The sequence below is a fragment of the Emys orbicularis genome, chromosome 24 (genome assembly GCF_028017835.1).
Source record: "Emys orbicularis isolate rEmyOrb1 chromosome 24, rEmyOrb1.hap1, whole genome shotgun sequence".
NCBI classification, from domain to species: domain Eukaryota; kingdom Metazoa; phylum Chordata; order Testudines; family Emydidae; genus Emys; species Emys orbicularis.
Genome location: NC_088706.1, coordinates 13149061 through 13171205, shown reverse-complemented (window position 1 = coordinate 13171205; position 22145 = coordinate 13149061). Strand labels below are relative to the sequence as shown.

The 22145-nt window shown below is 43.5% G+C and overlaps 1 protein-coding gene across 4 annotated transcripts in view; it reads right to left on the bottom strand.

Annotated features, from left to right (window-relative positions):
* The window catches only part of GNG7 (G protein subunit gamma 7), a 129093-nt gene extending 107292 nt beyond the window's left edge, over positions 1 to 21801 (bottom strand). For 2 of the 4 annotated variants that reach the window (XM_065422022.1, XM_065422025.1), the window contains exon 1: positions 21619 to 21801. The gene's annotated coding sequence lies outside the window, so the exon portion shown is untranslated. Of the gene's footprint in view, positions 1 to 21546; positions 21588 to 21618 lie in introns of those variants that run through there. The other 2 variants (XM_065422023.1, XM_065422024.1) reach the window with 2 other exon arrangements.
* Positions 21802 to 22145: the final 344 nt, after the last annotated feature.

Here is a 22145-nt window from a genome sequence, read left to right as displayed (position 1 = left end):
GCTGCCAGTGCTCCAGGCAGTGGGGTAAGGGGGCAGGGAGTGGGGGGAGGGAGGGGTTGGATAGAGGGCAGGGGAGTTTGGGGGCTGGTCACGGGGCGAGGGTGTGGATAGGGGTCGGGGCAGTCAGAGGGCAGGGACAGGGGGGTTGAATGGGGGCATGGGTCCCGGGGGCAGTCAGGAAGGAGGGGGGGTTGTATGGGGCAGCAGGGGGCAGTCAGGGGTTCCGGGAGCGGTCATGGGATAGGGAGAAGGGGTGTTTGGATGGGGCAGGGGTCCTGGGGGGCAGTCAGGAATGAGAGGAGGGGTTGGATGGGGCAGCAGGGGGCAGTCGGTCCAGGGGCGGTCAGGGGACAGGGAGGGATGGATAGGGCAGGAGTCCCGGGGGGGCCATCAGGGGACAAGAAGCGGGGGGGGAGGGGGTTGATAGGGGGCTGGGGCCAGGCCATGCCTGGCTGTTTGACGAGGCACAGCCTCCCCTAACCAGCCCTCCATACAATTTCAGAAACCCGATGTGGCCCTCAGGCCAAAAAGTTTGCCCACCCCTGCTCTAGACTATGCCTACTCGGAGCAGGTCTAGAGAGCATGGTGACAAAAAATGCTGGCGACTTTGAGCCCCTCTACAACTACTATAGTTGTGGGGAGGTTGGGGGGGGAAGAGAGGGACAGAAGAGGAGGAAAAAAATCAAACAAAGGTGAGAGAGATCTACTAGTTAAAACACATGTTAACTGTAGCCAAAGGAGAGTACAATGGAGTGCCAAGCCCCCATTTTATTTTGGGGGGTGGGAGGGGGAACACAAAACTTGGAGTCTCTCAAGTCTCTTCAGGTTTTGCTTTCTGTTGTCCTGGCTCAAAAAAACAACCCACATTATCAATGGCCTGCTAGGCCACAGTGTAACAATACCATTCTTTATGTGAGCTCATGTGATAGTAAGTACTGCAGCTCCTGCCTCCTAGACAGACTCCTTGTTTACGACTTTAATCATTAACAGTTTAAGAGGTGTGGGTTTGTTTGTTTGTTTTTTTTAATTAATGTGCAGCCAGTGATGTGGCTGGACATAGTAAAACAGTGATGCATTTCAAGTTTTAGAAAGTCAGAGGAGTCATTAGTGATAATCACCAGGAAGCTAGGGAAGTTTACTTATTCCTGTTATGAATCTTCCATGTTTGTATTGCAGGGGAGGAAGGTTCTCTAGAAACAATATAAAGAGTTGGAAACAGTCATAGGTCTGGATAGAGATCACTGCCATGGTTTAAAATGGAGAGAGGACATTACAAGAATACTGCTACCCTCAGGGTGCTAAGGTAGACATGGTCACGTTTCATTAACAGTTATCTGAGGTCTAAAGGAAAGTAATTCCGGAGAATCTTTGGAGGAAAAAGGAGTCTACAAACCACTCTACTACAACCTAAAAATTGGGTTTTTGTATCCTTTCATCTGTACCCTAATCTCTCAAAATTATGGTCTAGAGATAAATCAAAAGTAAAATCTACCAAAAATCATATGGAATCCTGAGGTAAGCAGCAGCTTCAAGTTTCTGACTCCCAAATATCTGGAAAGAAAGAATGGGGTACCTATGTTGAACCCTCTACTGTGAGATCGTCAAAAGGATACTGCTGTAGGTAATCAGAGGGGAGGCAAATTGCTGTTGGAGATTGCAAAAACAACAAAGCATGAATTGGAACGGAGCTAACCAATGTAATTTTGCTCACAGCAAACTGCTGCTGTGTGCCTCCAAAAATATATGGAAAACCCATAAAGTTTCATGTAATAGGCAGAGGAGCGGAAGTTGCGTCAGGAGCACAACACGCATCCTCCTCCTTTGGCTTTTCCACTTTGCTCCTGTTTGGAGGTAAAGTCATAAAGGGAGTCAAAACTGACTTAATGGCCATTAAAAGCAGACACTAAATGAATTAAAGGAGCATTAACCCAACAGAAGTGTAAAATCTCTTTAATAAAACACAGGAAAGTAACAGCATGATAATAACCCAACTCAGGTTCACTTCCAGAAAATGAAACACTGTACAACTAGCCTCCTTCTGGCCATTAAACAATAAACTAAGTCACTCACTGCCCAAGGCCCTGCATTCATCTGTAAAGATATTATTATTTGCCAGGAGATGCCTCTAGAGTACTGAGCATCTTCTTGGCCATAAAGAACTTGCTTTTTTTTCTTTAATGCAATGACAAAAGCCTATACAATGCAGTAAGGCATACTGCAGCACTATCCATTTCCATCGGATTTACAACCCTGTGCAATGAAAGTGCAATGACGACTACAGAGCACTCACTTTGGCATCCCAAGTTATTCCAGTATTTCACTCCTTGTAATATTAAAGGATAAATCACACAGGATTAGAGGATATTACCATATAATTAAATGCACCTCACATATATCTTCTTTAGCAATGCAAGCGATCACAATCTCTAAAATTTGTATATGTAGTGAAAATACTTGGATAAAAAATAAACCTGCATTGTGTGGGAGAGCCTTGTAGAAATAAACGGGCTAATAACCCTTTCTGAACATGCAAAAAGCCTATTTATAAAATAGTCATACCCTGCCCTTCTATAGTATTTTTTCATCCAAGGCTCTCAAAAGCTCTTTACACATTAAGTAATCACGGTTCCCCCCACAGTTCTGGGTTTTGGAAGTCTCAGCTGCCTGATGATCCAATCAAGTTTTAGTGATCATAAACAGGTATTATGTTGATCGTTCTGATCAGTGAATGGTGAAGTAGAAATGCATCTACTAAGTGAGGGCCCAGGAAGAACTTGGAAGAGAATCAGAGCACAAGGCAGCTCTTGAAATTAGTTGCCTTTGTGACAGAATGCTATAGAAATTCTTGATCAACAACTTGCCCAAAATACTTAACCCCCGTTTCCCCCCACACACACACACACAAACTGGCATTTCCCTACTCCCCGCATAAACTGGAGTTCAGTTGTTTGTTTAGTAATTCTCTTGTGTTTTCACTTGCCTTTGCTAGGACCTCCAGTTGACCTGCAACTTTGCAATAAGTTTTGGTGTTACGTAAACTAAAGGAGTTAGAAGTGGGTTTTGTCCAGATTAGACATCATAGAATCATAGAATATCAGGGTTGGAAGGGACCTCAGGAGGTCATTTAGTCCAACCCCCTGCTCAAAGCAGGTCCAATCCCCAAACAGATTTTTGCCCCAGATCCCTAAATGGCCCCCTCAAGGATTGAACTCACAACCCTGGGTTTAGCAGGCCAATGCTCAAACCACTGAGCTATCCCTCCCCCCCTGATATTGATTTTGCCCCAGACCCCTCTCAAGGTTTGAACTCACACCCCTGGGCTTAGCAGGCCAATTCTTAAACCACTGAGCTATCCTTAGTCTGTTTAAAGTAGTGACAAACAAGATCAATTATGTTCTTAGGAAGATGACGCAGAGGTACTGGGATCATTTCTGAAATCATTGCTCCCCATGCCAAACTACCTACTGATAGCAACACTTTCACTGGACCCCTTTTCTAGAATGACCACTCACGTTGCAGTAGTTTGGGGAACATTGCAGGACAATAACCAGATGCCACCTGGCTACAGGTTTTCCCCTTTCATAAGGGGCCCATGATCTCTGTTACCCTTCTACCTGATGCCAAGAACCAAAACTGTGCACTACAGTCAAACAGTCTAGACTCTGGAACAGATGATGGTTAGTCTGCAATATCCCAAGAAACCAGATGGCTTTGGGCAAGCTATTTCTTCTTCAACTCTGGCCATCTCACTAGGAGAACATTACAGTCATCACATATACTGGCAAATAAAACTGGAATTAAGTTCACAGTCCCCATAAAAATTAGGAGCAACAGCTGCCACAGGCAAAAAAATCTGGGATTTCTCTAGCATTTGAAAGCTTTTCCTTCCTTAATTAGATCTGTTTACAATGTCAGACAAAGTAAACTAATATTTATAAAGCAATGGATCTTTGTAAATCTAATTTTGCAAATAAGCTTCATGTTCATAGAAAGATGTTTAATTGGTAGATACTGGTGGCAAGGACAAGAGATGGGCCATACATTCACAAGCAGTTTTCTTCTATTTATAAATAAGATTTTTCTGGCAAAGTTATCTGTTAATAAAAATACACTGACAGCTCACAGAAAACCCTGAAAAGAGTAGTTAGAAACAAATCTGGTAATGCTACATATTCTGTATTTTTCTTCCATCATTCTTTATAGTCTGTATTTCTTCTGTTACAAATCACAAGATTTGGAGACATTAGGGATATTTAAGACATAGCGTTTTGTTTGCAACAAGGTCACCTGCTCCTAGGTTTTTCTCCCCGTCAGTCATTTCCACAACAATCACCTACAGAAGAATGTCATGGACAGTGACCTGACATTATAGAGGAGGAATAAGCATCACAGCGTTGCCAGCCCCTCAAAATACTCTGCTTTTTCTTAAAGGCCCAGCTCATGGAGTTAGGAGATTACATGAAAATATCTGCTTTCATTAAAGAAATTATATATTTATCTTAGCTCACAAGGCTGCACAGGAAATAACTGAAAACGTAAGCCTTAAGGCTTAAAATATAGAAGGAAAATAAAACAAATCTAAAATGTGGTATATTTAAAATCTCATGATTTAAGCCAGTCTCCCAATTTCTGAATGCTTGACAATAGTGAGAACAGGTAAATTCTCATGAAACGTTATTTGCATGTAAACGCTTCCTGAATATTAGCCCGAATAAAGGGAGGGATATTTGGCTACAACAAATGTAACATCAGCCGGTCTTCAGATTATGTAGGAAAATGATAAAGGGTTTCCTTATTTCTCTAATGCAGTCAAGGGTTTATATTGGAACAGCAGTGTAATTATGATTATGTCAGCACTTCCACTGCAAGCTCTTATGCTTTCAAACTTGAAAAATAATGGATGTAAAAATGTAAATCAGGCTAAAATTCAGAAAAAGGCAGGGTGAGGAAGGCAGAGAAACCACAGAGGGTCAACATTTAAAAAGTAATGCAAAACACACACAAAAGTTGACTAATTTGGATTTTATGTTCATCTTGTTTAAAAAAAAAAAAAAGTCAAGTAGTATTTGGATCATTTAATAATATACTTGCATTTTGCTGCTTTGCTGTTTAACATTCCCTCCAACTCCTTTCAAATATATTAGACACACACTGCTACTTAACAGATTTCCTGATAGAATCGTATTCTATATGTAAGAACTTAGACCAGGGGTGAGCAAACTTTTTGGCCCGAGGGCCACATCTGGGAATAGAAATTGGATGGCGAGGCATAAATGCTCACAAAATTGGGGTTGAGGTGCGGGAGGGGGGAGTGCTCTGGTTGGGGGTGCGGTCTCCGGGGTGGGGCCAGAAATTAGGAGTTCAGGATGCGGGAGGGGGCTCCAGGCTGGGGCGGGAAGGTAGGGTGCAGGGCAGGGCTCCAGGTGGGGGTGCGGGCTCTGGGGTGGGGCTGGGGGATGAGGGGCTTGGGGTGCAAGAGGGTGCTCTGGGCTGAGACCGAGGGGTTTGGAGGGCAGAAGGGGGAACAGGGCTGGGGCAGGGGATTGGGGCACGAGGGGACGCTCAGGCTCCGGGCGGCGCTTACCTCAAGCGGCTCCCGGAAGCAGCGGCGTGTCCCTTCTCCAGCTCCTATGCGAAGGCACGGCCAGGTAGCTCTGCAATCTGCCCGGTCTGCAGGCACTGCCCCTGCAGCTCCCATTGGCCACGGTTCCGGGCCAAAGGGAGCTGTGGGGGCGGCTCTTGGGGCAGCGGCAGCATGCAGAGCGAAGCCCCCTGGCTGCCCCTATGCGTAGGAGCTGTAGGGGGGCCACACCACTGCTTCCGGGAGCTGCATGGAGCAGCCCCCACCCTACTCCCTGGCTGGAGCACCAGAGCGGGGCAAGCCCCAGACTCCGCTCCCCAGCGGGAGCTCAAGGGCCGGATTAAAACGGCTGGTGGGCCGTAGTTTGCCCACCCCGACTTACACCCTGCTCCTGAGAGTTAACCCAACCCACTGACGTCAATCCCACGAGTCTGAGCAGGCAAAAAGCTTGCAGCACTGCGGCCTTATTTACATAGAGGACAATAGCTAAGAGGACCCTGTGGTGCAACAATAAACACTTAAATACATAAAGTTACCTAAAACAGTACGTTCACATGAAAAGCCAGAATTCCACTAGAGATTCTCTGCCTTCTTGCATACATCGTGTAGCTCTTGTTTCTGTAGTTAGTGTATAGAAGTAACTAAAACTTCATACGGCTATTTTGAGCCAAAAGTTCTTAAGAAACTGTGGTAATCAGAATCAACATGGTTAAAATTTAGAAAGGCACTGAACTTTAATACTTGTGTCCGTCACAGCCTTACTGATTCAGCTGAAGCCACACCCTCATATCATGCTATTGTGCCAGTGTCAACTTCAACTTTGAATTTCCGATAGCTGTTGGCTTTTTGGTAAGCTTAACAAAATTTCCTGTCCTCCAACAAATTTTTTTCAGATTGTGTCTTCCTGGTCATTGGGGAGATATTTTAATCTTTCTAATGCTAGCACAATTTCCATCTGAAAACATCAGAAAGTTTGGTAATAAGCACTTCCTTTAATACTATTAATCACAGAACTGCAAGGAATGGCTTGAGCTGCAAAGAGATCATATTTCACCTGCAAAGTAACAGCATATACAGTATTATCCAAACAATCTCTCCCAGCTGTTATTTACTAAAGAAAGTAGGAAGTGCTTACTCTCAAGCTACAGCTAAAACCCCAGCAACTTTTTATGAGAGACTAGAGAGCGGAGTAACTTGGCATCTTATAGCAGCAATATGCAACCTAAGAGCAACTAGTCTCTTAGGATATTTATTAGTTGATACACCTATTTTTCTAGATCCATGAGATTCTAGAAAAGTGAAGTTACTGGTACCATGGCCCTGGTACTGCGTAAGCTATTCCCACAATGCAGCACCCTCCTGGCCTATAACAATTGTTGCTATTCCAAGTCCTGGGCCTCTCCAACGGAACCTGACAAAGTTGTACCGAAGTTGTGCAATATATTCAGATGTCCACTAGGACAAAACCACCAAAACACAAACCCATTTCCCCAGCAGCGAAAGACTGATGCGCTTACCCAAGGCAACACCAAGCCATCCCTTCCTAGTTCAAAGGAAAATAGTAGAAAATTTGTGGCTGTCCACCCTATCTTAAAATAAACCCTTAAGTGTTTAATACTGAAATGAGTGCCAGTTACAAAACAAAAAGAACGGGAGAGGCACATGAAACTATTTGCCAGTAATGTAAATCATGTTCGTTTATTTCACATACTGAAATGTAAGAAGATACTATTGGCGATCAGGTGCTTCAAAAAGGCATAGGTCTAATCAGTCTACTTGACCTATCCCCAAAAATATTCATAAGCATAGGATGTTTAACCAAATGGACTATGGAAGCACCAATATGATTCAACAGAGAGATGTGCAGGGAGGACGGGGGAGGAGATCAAATGTTCTCAAACAATTTTCTGATTAAATCCAGAACTTGTACAGTAGAACCTCAGAGTTACGAACACCTCAGGAACGGAGGTTGCTCGTAACTCTGAAACATTTGTAACTCTTAACAAAACATGATGGTTGTTCTTTCAAAAGTTTACAACTGAACACTGACTTGGTACAGCTTTGAAACTTTACTATGCAGAACAAAAATGCTCCTTTCTGTTAATTTTTTTAGTAGTTTAAATTTAATACCTTGCTATATTGTATTTGTTTCTCTCTCCCCCCCACCCCCATCTCTGCTGCTGCCTAATTGTGTACTTCCGATTTCAAATGAGGTGTGGGGTTGACTGGTCAGTTGGTAACTCTGGTGTTCGTAACTCTGACGTTCTAGTGTAACTCCAAGGTCGTTAGAAATTTGAACCACTTGTCTTAGTCCGGGGTACAATTTTCAAAAGCACTCAAGTGACTTAGGAGCTTTTTGAAAATTTTACCCTAGATCTATCCCTCTAAAGAAAGGCAGAGCATGTGGTGATAAGACAACGGATGTCAGATACCTAATTAGCACCTAGTCCAAAGTGCACATCTTTTTGGTCGGGCACAGAAGACAGTTGCTTATTTCCATTCATTCTTGGCAACTACAGACACCACAATTAAATAAGGGTCCTCTTCTCTTCCCAATCATAGATTTGTTTAGAGTCCACAATGAGAAGAACCTGTAAATCCTGTAGCAACGAGCTCTTGAAGATGAAGGGTTCTACCAAATCACTTATGATACCACAACAAAGGCTGAAGTTTTCCAAAGCAATTTGCTGCTTCTGTACACGTGCAGCTCCTAGTGGCCCCAAGGGTTTGCAGACTGCACCCTGCAGCTGCTCGTGATCCAAGTTCCACCACACTGTTAGCCAGAAAGCTGGGTTCTTCAGCATAGAGTTTCAGATTCAGGAAGACTGCAGCCTCCACTGTGTGTGTAATGAATTCTGCCTAGCCAAATTATATTCTAGTCACAGTTACCCACTGCAGCTCACATGCAAACATTTTTATACTAATATTCTGGAGCAAGCTTTTCCTTGTCCTCCATAAACTCTCTGAATTGGTTTTGCTCCACAGGGCTGTTAGAAAATAATTACTACACTAAACCAGGGCCGGCGCTTCCACTAGGCGACCTTAGGCGGTCGCCTAGGGTGGCAGGATTTGGGGGGGGGGGGGGGGATGGCATTTTGCCATCCTCGGTGGAAATTCGGCGGCGGGGGGTCCTTCCGCTCCGGGTCTTTGGCGAAAATTCGGCGACGGGTCCTTCATTCGCTCCGGGACCCGCCGCAGAAGTACCCCGAAGACACAGAGCGGAAGAACCCCCGCCGCCAAATGCTCAGAGGAGGAGCGCTGCCGCCTAGGGCGGCAAAAACCCTGGTGCCGCTCCTGCGCTAAACCCACAGGCCACTTTTCCAGAGCAGGTCTGCCATATGAACAACATTTGGCTCATCTGCATTGGTATGTTGCAAGCATGGAGCCACTGCTGTCACTTAGATCCTGTTCTATCTGTACTAACCAATGTAGTGTCCTTTTTAGGACTCACCACAGCATTCTATGCTCAAAACCCTGCATGTAACTCAATCTTGCTGCTGCCTTTTACATAAGTTAGTCAGCTTCTAGGACCCCTGTAAATAATCCCATGTTTAAGAAACAGAATCTAATCCTTAATCAGCTTTTACACAGTTCCTTCATTATATATGTATATTTAGGCAAATACCATACATTTATTGAAAAAACTGCCTGGCACCCCTGTAGGGTATTTCCACAGGAAAGCATAGAATCATAGGATGTAGGACTGCAAGGGACCTCAAGAGGTCATCTAGTCCAGCCATTTGAGCTAAGGCAGCACCTAATATACCTAGACCACCCCAACAGAGGTTTGCCTAGCCTGTTTTTAAAAACCTCCAATGACAGCGATTCCACAACCTCCCTTGCAAGCTGATTCCAGAGCTCAACTACCCTTATAGTTAGAAAGTTTTTCCGAATATCTAACCTAAATCAGATTAGCCCAATTACTTCTTGTCCTACCTTCAGTGGGCATGGAGAACAATTGATCACTGTCCTCTAACAGCCCTTAACGTATCTGAAGTCTGATCAGGTCCCACCTCAAACTTCTTTTCTCAAGACTAAACATGCCCAGGTTTTCTGTGTGTTTGTTTTTTAAAACTTTTCTCAAAGGTCAGATTTGCTAAAGCTTTTATCATGTTTGTTGCTCCCCCCCTTGGACTCTCTCCAATTTGTCCACATCTTTCCTAAAGTATGATGCCAAGAACTGGACACAGTACTCCAGGTGAGGCACCATCAAGCCCAGTACAGCAGGACAGTTACCTCTCATGTCTTACAGAAAAAAACTCGTTAGTACACTCCAGAATGATACTAGCCTTTTTTGCAACTGTATCACATTGCTGACTCACTCAATTTGTGATCCACTAGAGCCTTGAAATCCTTTTCAGCAGTGCTATGCCTAGCCAGTTATTTCCCATTTTGTAGCTGTGCATTTGATTTTTCTTCTGAAGTGAAATACTTTGCACTGGTCTTTATTGAATTCGAACAATTCTCTAACTTGTCAAGATTGTTTTGAATTCTAATCCTGTCCGCCAAGTGCAAGCAAGCCCTCCCAGCTTAGTATCATCTACACACATTTTATAACTAAATTCTCCACTCCGTTATCCAAGTTCTTAATGAAAATATTGACTAGGACTAGACCCAGTACAGAGCCCTACGGAGCAAACTAGTTATTTCCCATTTGACAGCAAACCTTTGATAACTACGCGGAGTACAGTCTTTCACCAGTTGTGCACCCACCCTATAGTAATTTCATCTAGACCACATTTCCCTGGTTTGCTTATGAGAATGCTATGTGGCACTGCATCAAAAGCATTACTAAAATCAAGATCTCACATCTACATATCTGCAGAAGAGTTACCTTTCCCAGAAGAACATCTGCAAGTGAGCCTCTTCATTCAGAATGCTGGGTAGAATTTATGTACCCTCAGTAGAATGATACACACAACTGCAGAGGAGTTGAAATGAAAACTTAAAAAAATTCTACTGCAATTTCTACTATGGACATTCTTTCCACAGCTTACTTGCAAACATCAATGGCACTGCAGCAGCAGCAAAAGTAGGTCTTCATACAAATGAGCAGGATAAATGAAGTACAATCTGAGGGACACTATTCTCTGTGACGGACATAACAGCCCTACAGACTGACCTTAGTCTAGTCGGATGGTCTTCCTTGGAAATTTGAATGTGGGGTATCCGAGGAAATAGAAGTTGGTTTGATCTTCACTTTGTTTACTGAAACCCCAGAATACCCTTTTTTCTCAGTATCTAGTCCTGCCTACTAGATTTAAAACAGCAGAAAAGTCAAAAATACATGGTCTTGAATCTGAACTAACAGTGAAAATTTAGTCAGAGCAGCCCAACTCCTAAAGAGATCCAAAAGAAAAATCAGAACCACCTAATGACAAGGTCAAGAAAAAACTCAGCATATAAATTGCTTAGTACCTAAAGGAAGCTCTTTCAAAATTGAATTATGTCTGTAATTTCAGATTGTTATAGTACAAAAAAGAAAATACAAACTTGCCAGTTTTAGAAAACTCTGGGGTGAAAGGCAAAATAAACCAGAATACACAAAAAGGACTGTTCTACCTCTAGGGTGTCAGGAGAAGGGAAACACCATGTTGCAATAAAATCTGGAATCCTAATTTTGTCCAAACAAACATAGTAAACAGAATTAAAACCATCACAAGAGGAAGAGAAGCAATCAGCAACATTTATGGTCCAGCCATAAAGGTAAAAGAATGATTTAAAAAAACAACCAAACTTTAAAAAAAAATGATTACCCAGGTCCTCTCCCCAATCACACCCCCACCTCCCAAAAAAACCCTAAATCATAAAATTAAGCATCTACATGATGTACTTACCTATATGTGACAAGGGAACAGCTTTCCATTAAAGCAATGATACACGTGACTAACCACTTCCCTGCTTAGAAAGGGTTTGCAACACAGACAAAAGGCTGCGTTCATCAACCCTAGAATGTCTCCTTCCAAAAGACAGGAGGGAGTATAGTCTATCAGGGACAACATACTGTGATCATGAAGGAAAGGAAACCCTTGGGTATTTACTGCAGTCCTTCTGGCGGGACTGGTGTTTTCTGTTCCCGTTGACTAAAGTAAAGCTTTAATGCTCCTTTTTGTTCCTTAACTCAAAGCAAATATTCCTGCTCTCACACCCTTACCTAATATATACATGAAAATTAAGTAATTTACCCAAAAGGGTTCTTCTCACCCACCCTGCGTGTCTTTGCCATGAATTAAAAGAATAAATAAGTCCAGTTACTATTTCACCAGCAGCTACCAACAGAATTGCCTTCCCCGGAAAAATAAAGGAATTACGGGACCTTTTGTACTTCTTCAGCCAGTGCAACAATGCACTTCTTTCAACAGATCATCTGCTTTTAATACATACCCTTGCTGCAGAGAACCATTAGTTTATTTTCATGCAAGGTTAGATCCAAGCCCCACCCTCCAAGACTTAGTTAAAAATCCAGTTATGTGGTGGATTTTGGTTACGATACATGGCGATTAAGTGGAGAGCCCTGGTTTCAGCACAGTTAGTGCCGTAAAGTGCATTCTTGGAACCTGCCAGCTGCCTGACTTCCCAAGCTAAATGGCAGTATCCTGCAAAGAATGCAACAACGCGTGTTCTTAGAAATACATGAGACACTCCAGACTCTCCGAACTAATGGCATGGGGGCGAAAAGAAGTGTTCTATAGACAAACATTCTGCTGAAAGCATTGTGACTGCTCCAGACTAACAGGTTTTAGAGATTAAGCAATGGAGAGAGAGAGAGGCTCCTGTCTTTGCAAAATAGCAGGTTATAGAAACCGCTTGCAAAGTGTTAAAAACAGTGCAACAGATTTGTAAACTGGAAGAGTGTGGAAAAAGCCAGAAGCCAACTGCCACTTAGTTGGGTTTTTTTGTTCCAGGTCTGTCCAGGCTCCAACTTAATGTTAGCTCAGAAATGATTTCTTGATAGTTTCTGTCAATCTGAAATCAGAGCCAGTGGCTTTCCTATCATAAAAAGAGACAGTACACCTCTACCTCGATATAACGCTGTCCTCGGGAGCCAAAAAAATCTTACCGCGTTATAGGTGAAACCACATTATATTGAACTTGCTTTGATCCACCGGAGTGAGCAGCCCCGCCCCGCCCCCCCAGAGCACTGCTTTACCGCGTTATATCCAAATTTGTGTTATATCGGGTAGCGATATATCGAGGTAGCAGTGTATCAAGATTTTAAAAACTGTGAAGAAAGGGAGTAATTTAGACTTGAGTTACCACACACATACCTTAGACCAGAGGTTCTCAAACTGGGGGTCGAGACCTCTCAGGGGGTCACAAGGTTATTATATGGGGGGTCGTGAGCTGTCAGCCTCCACCCTAAACCCCGCTTTGCCTCCAGCATTTATAACGGTGTTAAATATACAAAAAAGTGTTTTTAATTGATAAGGCGGGTCGCACTCCAAGGCTTGCTATGTGAAAGGGGTCACCAGTACAAAAGTTTAAGAACCACTGCCCTAGACAAAAAATAACAGAGTTTTAAGCATATAAACCCAACACATTAGATTATTGCAATTAAAAACTATTTGAAATCCAGAAATTTAGAATTAAGGTTCCATACTAAGTTAACCATAGTTCAGACCCTGAATCTTCACACCCTGTTCACGGCACAGTGACAGATTTCCTTACTCTCACTACACTTCTTCATGATGTTCAACATCCCTTCTTCCCACTCAGCCTCCAATAACTTTTACATTACACAAGACAGATTTAGGCCTAGTCCACACTACACAGGCTTTGCCAGTATAGCTAATCAGCATGGCTATCGGCAGAGGCTGGTAGTGTAGACACAGCATATGCTGATACAAGGAGTTTCTGCCATTATAGTAACACCACCTTCCCATACATATTAGTTATGCCAACAGAAGTTGTGTCAACATAGCTGCTTTTACAACTGGGGGGTTTGCAGAAATACCTTTGTCAGCTGGGGGTCTGGTTTTTTCACACCCGTGACCAATAGCTATACCTATAAATCTTTGTAGCATAAACCTGGCCTTAAACAGGATACTAGAGAAGCTTCTGTCTGCATAGTTTACAGTATATGATTTCTATGCTCATTTCATCACGATTTCCAGGGCTACTTCTGTCCTTGTTGGTTAGCCACCATTTAAGCAGGTTATAAGAAACTTCAACAAAACCAAATTGACAGAGTCCCAAAACCACGTGAATGAAATGAGATTCCAAACTATTGGACTGGTTTTCAGTTGTGGCCTCAATTTGCTACAGCTTTCCTTCCACACTTGACTCCATTGTCTTTCCTATTCCTTTTAGGCTACCCCTCTCCAAAACTGCTCAAACATTATTCCTTTGGTTCAGCATGTCCTTCTGATCCCTACTTGCTTTTTGCCACCACTTCATTTAAATAAAAAAAAAAAAAAAAGAAGAAGAATATTTATAGAACACTTGTTTCCCCATTTCCAAGCAACATGGCTTTACTTCTCCTCAAGCAAAAAACATCCCCAGCGCCAAAAGATTTGTTCCACTTTTATTTCCTAGATCTAACAGGTACTGTACAATGGTTCCTTTTTATATATTACCTGCTGAAAACATGCCTTTTGTTTCAAGATTTAAAAGCCAATATTTTATAACAATAGGAAGCTATGGGTCAAGATTAATGGCATAACTCCACATATGATTCAATGATTGGAATGACGACAATGTTTAATCTGGATTAGCTGGCAATTAAATCAGTCTGATTGTATTAGCCGAACACAAAACTTTCTGCAGAATGCCCCCACAGGGGCTCAGTACACTCACAGGTCATAGGAAAAATGATTTGCCAACATTTTGTTCTAGATATCACAATAGGAAGTGTGAGGCTGGAGGAAAGGAGCAGTGATCCTCTTGAAAGATTGATCCTACCTCCACTGATCAGCCTCTTCAATGGAATAAACTTTTCCATTTAATGGAGTAGACAATTGCCCTTAAACATCCAAGCAATACTGCCTGCTTGAATGGTTGATACCACAAAAGCAAAATGTTATCTTCTAAATGTAACCATGACAATACACCTTTACCCCAATATAACACGAATTCGGATATAATGCGGTAAGGCAGCGCTCCAGGGGGGCAGGGCTGCGCACTCCAGCGGATCAAAGCAAGTTCGATATAACGCCGTTTCACCTATAACGCAGTAAGATTTTTTGGCTCCCAAGGACAGCGTTATATCAAGGTAGAGGTGTACTATCAGAGAAGTGATTGCATTCATTAACCTTAACTAAGGATTTTTTATAGACTTCTACATTTAAATTCTGTAACTATTTGCCCTCAGAACTGTTCTTAAATAAAGAATTACATAGTAATCTTAAAGTTAACAGAATTTGTGTTTGGGAATATTCAAGTGGTGTACCACAGCTAGTATCACAGCTCTCCTTTTCAATAATCCACTAACAGTCATGACCTACAGAGCAAAAACATCATTCTGTTGCCAGCCAAAACAGAAATTTCACCACCAGCACATTGCAGGGATCATGATATCACCCACCAAACTAGGAAGAAAAAACTACTTTCTGTAAAAGCAATTTCTGAATGACATCTGAAGAGAAACATTTGCCTGATTTTAGAGGAAAGGGTTAAAACACGTGGGGGGGGGGGGAGAGAGAGACGACGAGGACAGAAAACACCCAAGGACTAAATTGTAAGAGCAAAGCAAGCAGAAATGGACAAAAATCCTGCCGGGCTTTGGGAAAAAAAAACAAACAAAAACCACCAACAACCTCAACTCTTCTATATGTTTAAAAATAGACCTTAAGCCCTCTGAATGGGATAAGCTGAAAAACCATTTGAAGAACTTTAATAGAATGCCAATTTCTCATGCTGATTGTTCCAGGAGGACTAATGGAAAGGAGAGGGGTGTCATGTCTCTACAGCAACCGGAGCAGGACTGGGCAAGGTATTGAGTATGATGAACAACATCCTGCAACTGTCATAGGCCCCGTATTCATGACACTAGCTTCAGGACCAAAAATGAAGGAAATCCTGCTTGCACTAAGACCTTTGGTTCAGTTACTGTCATATTCACACTAAAAAGGGTGGGTTATTTTCAAAGAGTACACACACACAAATCCATTTTATACCTTTTTTCCTCCTACTATAGGAATAACAAAGTAAAGCAGTACATAGGTGACTCAGGAATTCTCAGATTTTACACTTTTTAATATTTTAAACAAAAGTAATATTTCCAAGTACATGTCTGAAAAGCTTAAGATTTTGCAAACCAATATACACTAGGACAGGTCAGAATAAGGCAGAGACGCTTGTGTCTGTTGGAGTGGGTGGGGGAAGGGCAAATTATGTGACAGCATCTGCCTTAACTAAGTTTCCTGGTTTGTGTCTCAACACTAACAGTTTGCCTGAATTTCCTCTTTTTTTGTAAACAGTAGTTTTAAAAAGCTGTTCATAGAAAGTATTTAGAACAAGTTTAGTCCAAAGATAGTAATGAGTTATTGGAGCTATTTCAGTCAAACACATATTTAAGATCAGTGGCATACATGTAGCCCAATTCAGAAAAAAAAATATCTGGTTTCCATGTTAAAAAACAAAAACCACACTCCTCACACGCTTTAAAAATTGCTTCCACTCTGCACAAGACATTTGTATTGAAGAAGGCCTACAGGCATTTCTAAGATTTCTATTTATTAAAATAAATCAGTGTAGTGAATATTCAACATTTTCAAAATTAAGCAGATTTTCTCTTGATTTTCCTGACCATTTGTAGTCTCTTCTCTTGACTTAAATTAATTTTGATTCTAGTTGCAAAATACAGGCAATATTTAAAATAAGGCTAAACAAAGACACCCCTTTGCCATGATAATCTATCCCATAATATAAGAAGTTTAAATATTAGAAACCTCAAACACTCATGCATGAAAGAAAGTTGCATAACTGGTGTATTTAAAGAAAATGCAACATATACATCAAGTTCATCAGTCTATTCTTGTATATTTTGTTAAGCTACTGTGATGAGATACACAAACCCCACACTGGTCAGGAACAGGTTAATGAGCTGCATGGAGCCCCCACCGCCCCACTACACCTGTGCTGGTCCTTAGACATGGAAGGAGGAGTTAAAAGGAGGGAGCACAGCTCAGTGGGGCCCTGACTGGGAAGGAGAGCAGACTGGCAGTCCCCACATTCAGAAAGAAGCCTGGGTGGGGCCGGGAGCTGCCTGAAGACTACAGTCTGCCAGTGCCTTCCTGAGGAAGGGTAGGTCAGACAGTTTGATTTGTTACCAGGAACTGGCTGGTAGTCATTAAGCCAAGCCACTGCAGCTGAGGACCACCTGAGAGGAAGGGGGTTGAAAGTTGAACCCACCAGGCCCAAAGATTCTCTTTGTTTGTTGGTCTTAGCCTTCTGGGGTACTGAAGTCCCCACATCAAAGCCACATCCATGACCAAAGTGTCCTGAAGACTCCATTGGGTAGGCAGAGCTGCTGCAGTGCCACAGCCACCTATTTAGCTGAACCAGAGCAAATAGAAAGGTGGAATGCTCATGTGATAGCAATAAAACCTACAGCGCTGTAGGCTAGCCCAGAGTAATTTGGGACAAGTTCTACCGTCAGATATGCATATGCAATGCACATGCAACTCCCACTGAAGTCGAAGAAGTTTCATGCATGAATCCAAGGGCAGAATTTGGCCCTTTGAATTTTATCTATGCTGCAAAAGTTTGGGTAATTATTATTTTTTTTTTAACAAGCTGAGGATACCAGCATGAAGACATGTGTTTAAAAATTATGCCCTCTTCAGCTTTGCTGGTGGTTCTCCAACAGGTTTAGTTCATTAACCAGGTAAGACCACAGAGCACTGTGGGAAGGAACATTACTTACATTTTTCTTAAACGTCATTCCCTCCCCCCTTTAATATCTTCTGACATTTTGCACATCAAACTAAGAGATCCATAAAGGAGGAGGAGAACATAACATCACCTTGGCAACATAGTGTTTATCACCTGTTAGGTCTCTTAACCTATCAGGAGGGTTACAAACCAGTCATACTAGCAATTTTCAAATTCAACACTTTCTGACAAACAACTGGTCAGGGTACCACCCAAGTTAAAAAATGCATGTGGCTAAACACATTAGACAAGGCAAATGATAATTTAACACTTGACACTTCAAATCACTTGTTCAAACAGTAGCCAGTCAAGTCTCAACCCTTTTATCTGTTTTAGAGATGGGGAAACAGACCTTGTCCAGACAAAGGATTTCAAGCATTCATGGCTAGCCACCACTGTAGTTACACTGGTGTAAACCTCTAGCATTGACAGGCAAAACACAGACTGAAGCAAGCTGCAGTTTATAGCTTCTTATCCTAGGGATCCTAGCACCCTGTTTGAAACTCTGCAAGGGGTTCACTTTTCATATCACTATCTTCTTAGCAGGGGTCTGATAAAATTAAGTCCCCCTATAGCTCTTAAAGAGGAGTTCTCTTCCTACCCTTAGCTGCCCTAACCCCAAAATACCTCATCTGTTGTGGACTGTTTCTCTGCAATTCTTGCAACCACCATTTTTGGGCCATCCTCCCCCAGAGCCTGCCTTTTTCCAAGCAGCAATACAGTGAAACGGTCATGCTTGTTTTTCAGCTTTATTGCTACCCCCAGGGTTCTGAATAGCAGCAGTGAAACTGATCAGTTGTCAATTCTACACAGCCCCAGGGTCTGCAAATTCAGTAAGAGAGCACTGCAAAGGCCATTTCTTCACAACTGAAAGGACAAGAAGGTATTTTTTTTAAATGGCAGCTAAAATCCTGCTTTTCTCCACCCCCTCCCAAACACGTCGGGGAAAACGTCCCACTAGTTACTGGTAAGTGGACAAGTGACTATTTCAAGCCTTGCACAAGGCATAAACTATTCTAATGACAACCAGTTAAGCCGAGGCATTTTGCCAGCACCAAGGCTCAACGGACCAGCCACTGTGCTTATGGGATGTCTTTCGGTAGAAGGAATCAGGATTCCCCCTATTACTAAAAGGGACAAATTCAGTTATGTGATTTTCATTTTACAAAGTAGTGGGCTACTTTCACCAGCAGTGGGGGGGGAATGGCATTTAATACTTTCTGAAGGCCAGAGTGTCTGCTCAAGTTTGAGGAGAACAGTGTCTAGTAGTTAGAGCATGAGTTTGGGAGCCAGGAGCTAGAACTCCCCAAATTCTCATCAGTTCTGACACTATTTTCCCATATCTTTAGAACTTATCCAGCAGCCCCCCATTACAGCAGTATCTAAGCACCTCATAATCTTTCCTGTATTTATCCTCAGTACCCCTGAGACATAGTAACATTGCCCTATCTCCATTTTACAGATGAGCAACTATGACGCAGAGAGATTAAATGATTTGCCCAAGGTCACAAAGGAAGTCTGCGTAGGGTAGGGAACTGACCTTGGGTCTTCCAAGTCCCAAGCTAGCACCTAACCACTGCACCATCCTTTCTGCTTGTCCCAGACTAGAACAAGTAATAGTGTGCTTCAGTTTCCCCACCTGTAAAACTCCCTCTATGTTGTGAGCATTTAGATAATGCTTTTAAAATATTTTGAAGACAAAGTGATAATTATAAATACTATCTCAAGGCGGAAATAAGGAACATTACAAATGGAACATGTGAAGTACATTTAAAAACTGCTTCCTTTGGAAGTTGTAACATGTTACAACACTTGGAAGACCACAAACAAAAAAGTGTTATTCTTGTTTGTTTTAGAGCTACAGAAGGCATATGAGAAGCTTATACACAAAAAGCTATACTTAAATATTTAGCCAGTGTTATTTTGTATAATATATTTCATACTGGCCATAAATACAGTTGAAGTAATCTAGGTAACACCGTGAAGTTAAACTGCAGCGGATTGTTTGCTTTATGAAGCTGTGCTGACTTAGGCCCCAATCCTATAAAAATATATACCCACATACTTGAAGCCAATGGGACTACACACAGTGCATAAAGTTAAGAATATGCTTTAAGTCTGCAGAATCAGAGTCTTAGCTCACTGCCATGCTGTTGTAAGGCTAAGGATATTTTGAAAGCTAATATGCTTCAAAAGAAAACCAATACACGAACAGTTACTTGAGGACCTCGAGTTCTCTTATAGAGTTGGACTCAGATTAAATATCAAGTTACTGCTTCCTGTGGCCTGTGAGGAAATCAGCTCCTCTACTGGTAAAGTCACCAGAGTTGTATTTGTCAGAGTACATTTTTTGAATACCTACACCTATAAACAAATAGGTGTAGGTTGTCAGTTTCGCCAAGATCCATCCATCAAGTGCAATTCCACACGATTTTTTAAAAAGCTGTACTGACAGGGAATTTGAATAATTCAAAACAATCACTAATATAAAAAGATACAAAGAACAAAATAAATCTAACACTAGAATATAACCTAATTAGTTATTTTCCTCTGTTTCTATTTTAAGATCACATCTGCTAGCAATGGCCTAGTACAAAAGTAAACACTAGTGTTTAGACCCTCCAAGACAGCCTAATGAAACAACTTTGAGAGGAAATCCACTGCCTCCAGAATGAGCCATAACACCCCCTCACCCACAAACTCTTCCCTTCCTAATCCCCCCTGCTCCTCCAGAACACTTGCCAGTATTTGGCTTCCCCATTCTATACCACCTCAGCCTGAAATTCAACAAGGAGATGGAGAAAGAATTTCCCTCCCTTGCTGTCTGCAACACCCACATTACCTGCCTAGCCCCTCCCCACCTCAAAAAAAAAAAGAAAAACTTTGATCACAATTATTCCTACCTAAACTAGCCTGTGACTTACAATCCATCTCACACCACTCCAAAATACTCCCCAAAAGAACAAGAAAGCTACCTTCAACCAGCCATCAACTCCTTGCCAGTGATATACCCCACCCACATCTTTAACAGTTCCCCAATACTCCACACTTACTACCTTCCAACCCTCCAACTACTCCTAGAATATCCTGACATTTATGTCTCACACACACTATAACCATGTATATTTATATGCATGTTACCAGTCCCACATACAACTCGTATTACCCCCATGCTCTCCAGCTGTCCCCGATAGCCATGTTATATCCCCAAGTTCCCACCCCCCAGTTATCCAAAAACAGTCCTATCCAACTCCCCACATTCCTCCATTAATTACCCCGACATTCCTCTTTATTTCCCTCACTCCACATACCTATTGTCTTATTTACCCAGAACCCCCACATGCCCCTCTATTACCCCAAACTCACCCATCCACATGCCAATATGCCCCTCATTAGCCTCTACTCCCCAACCACATGCCCCTTTATTCCCCCAGTATCCTCACATGCCCCCTATTCCTCCATTCTCCCCGATACATATACCCTTATTATCCAGTACCCCCTTATTCCCCCCACTCATTACCCCAGGACTTCCACATGTCCCCTTATCCCCCTACATGCCAATCCCCTTGTTACCCCACTACCCCTTGTTACCCTCTTATCCCCCCGTTACCCCACTACCCCTTGTTACCCTCTTATCCCCCCAGTGTCCACACATGCCGTTACCCCTTAACCCCCAACTCCCATCCCACCCCATCCCCCAACCTCCCCCCATACCCCTCATCCCCCACTCCACTCCCCATCCCCCCACTCCCCCCATCCCCCCACTCCACTCCCCCCATCTCCCCCCACTCCACTCATCCCATCCCCGTCACTTCCCCCACTCCCACCCACCGCACTCCTCTCCCCCCACTCCCCGTACCCCTCCTCTCCACTCCCCCATCCCACCCACCGCCCTCCTCTCCCCCCGCCCCCTTTACGCCCCCACACGCCCGCCCCTCTTCCGGCCCGGCCGGGCCCCGAGGGGGTCCCTGGGGCGGGGGCTCCGCCAGGCCGCGGCCTGCGCCGGGGTTTCCCGTCGTTCCCTTCCCAGGCTGGGCGAGAACCCCCCCTCCTCCCGCTCGCCCCCGCCCCGGGGCCCGGCCCCTCCTCACCCTCCGCGGGGCGCGGGGCACCGAGGGGGCGGAGGAGGGGAGCCCGCCGCCGCGGCCGCCTCAGACACCAACCTCCGCCGCGCAACCCAACCTGCTGCCGAGCCCCAGCCGGGGACAGGGGGGGCCCCCACGGCGTGACTGACGGCACGGGAGGGCCAATCGGCGTCCAGCACCCCAACAAGGAAGGAGGGACCCAGCACAGCCGCCGGGTTAGGCTGCAACCTTCTTAGCGGGGCCTCCAAGTAACGGGGAGCAAGAGAGGAGGGGCCGGTAGGCGGGCCAGGGAGTGACAAGGGAACTAGCCAATCAGAGCAGAAGGAGCCAAAAGAAGGCGGGGCATTCAAATGAAGTTCATCAATATTGATAAGCAATGTGGTCGGGGGGGGGTGTGTGATAATTGCACTGGTGTTTTTGCTGGGGTTTTATTTACATGTATTTAAATTAGCCACTGTGTGAGCCCTGTTGTTTCATTCATTGTTAAGTGTTCATGCAATTAACATCTGGCTTGAGCTCTGAAGCTCAAGATCTGTTTCACACATCTGGGTTTATTAATCACTGGGATCATTTGTGTCTTATTAGCTCCACTAGCCCTCCCTGAG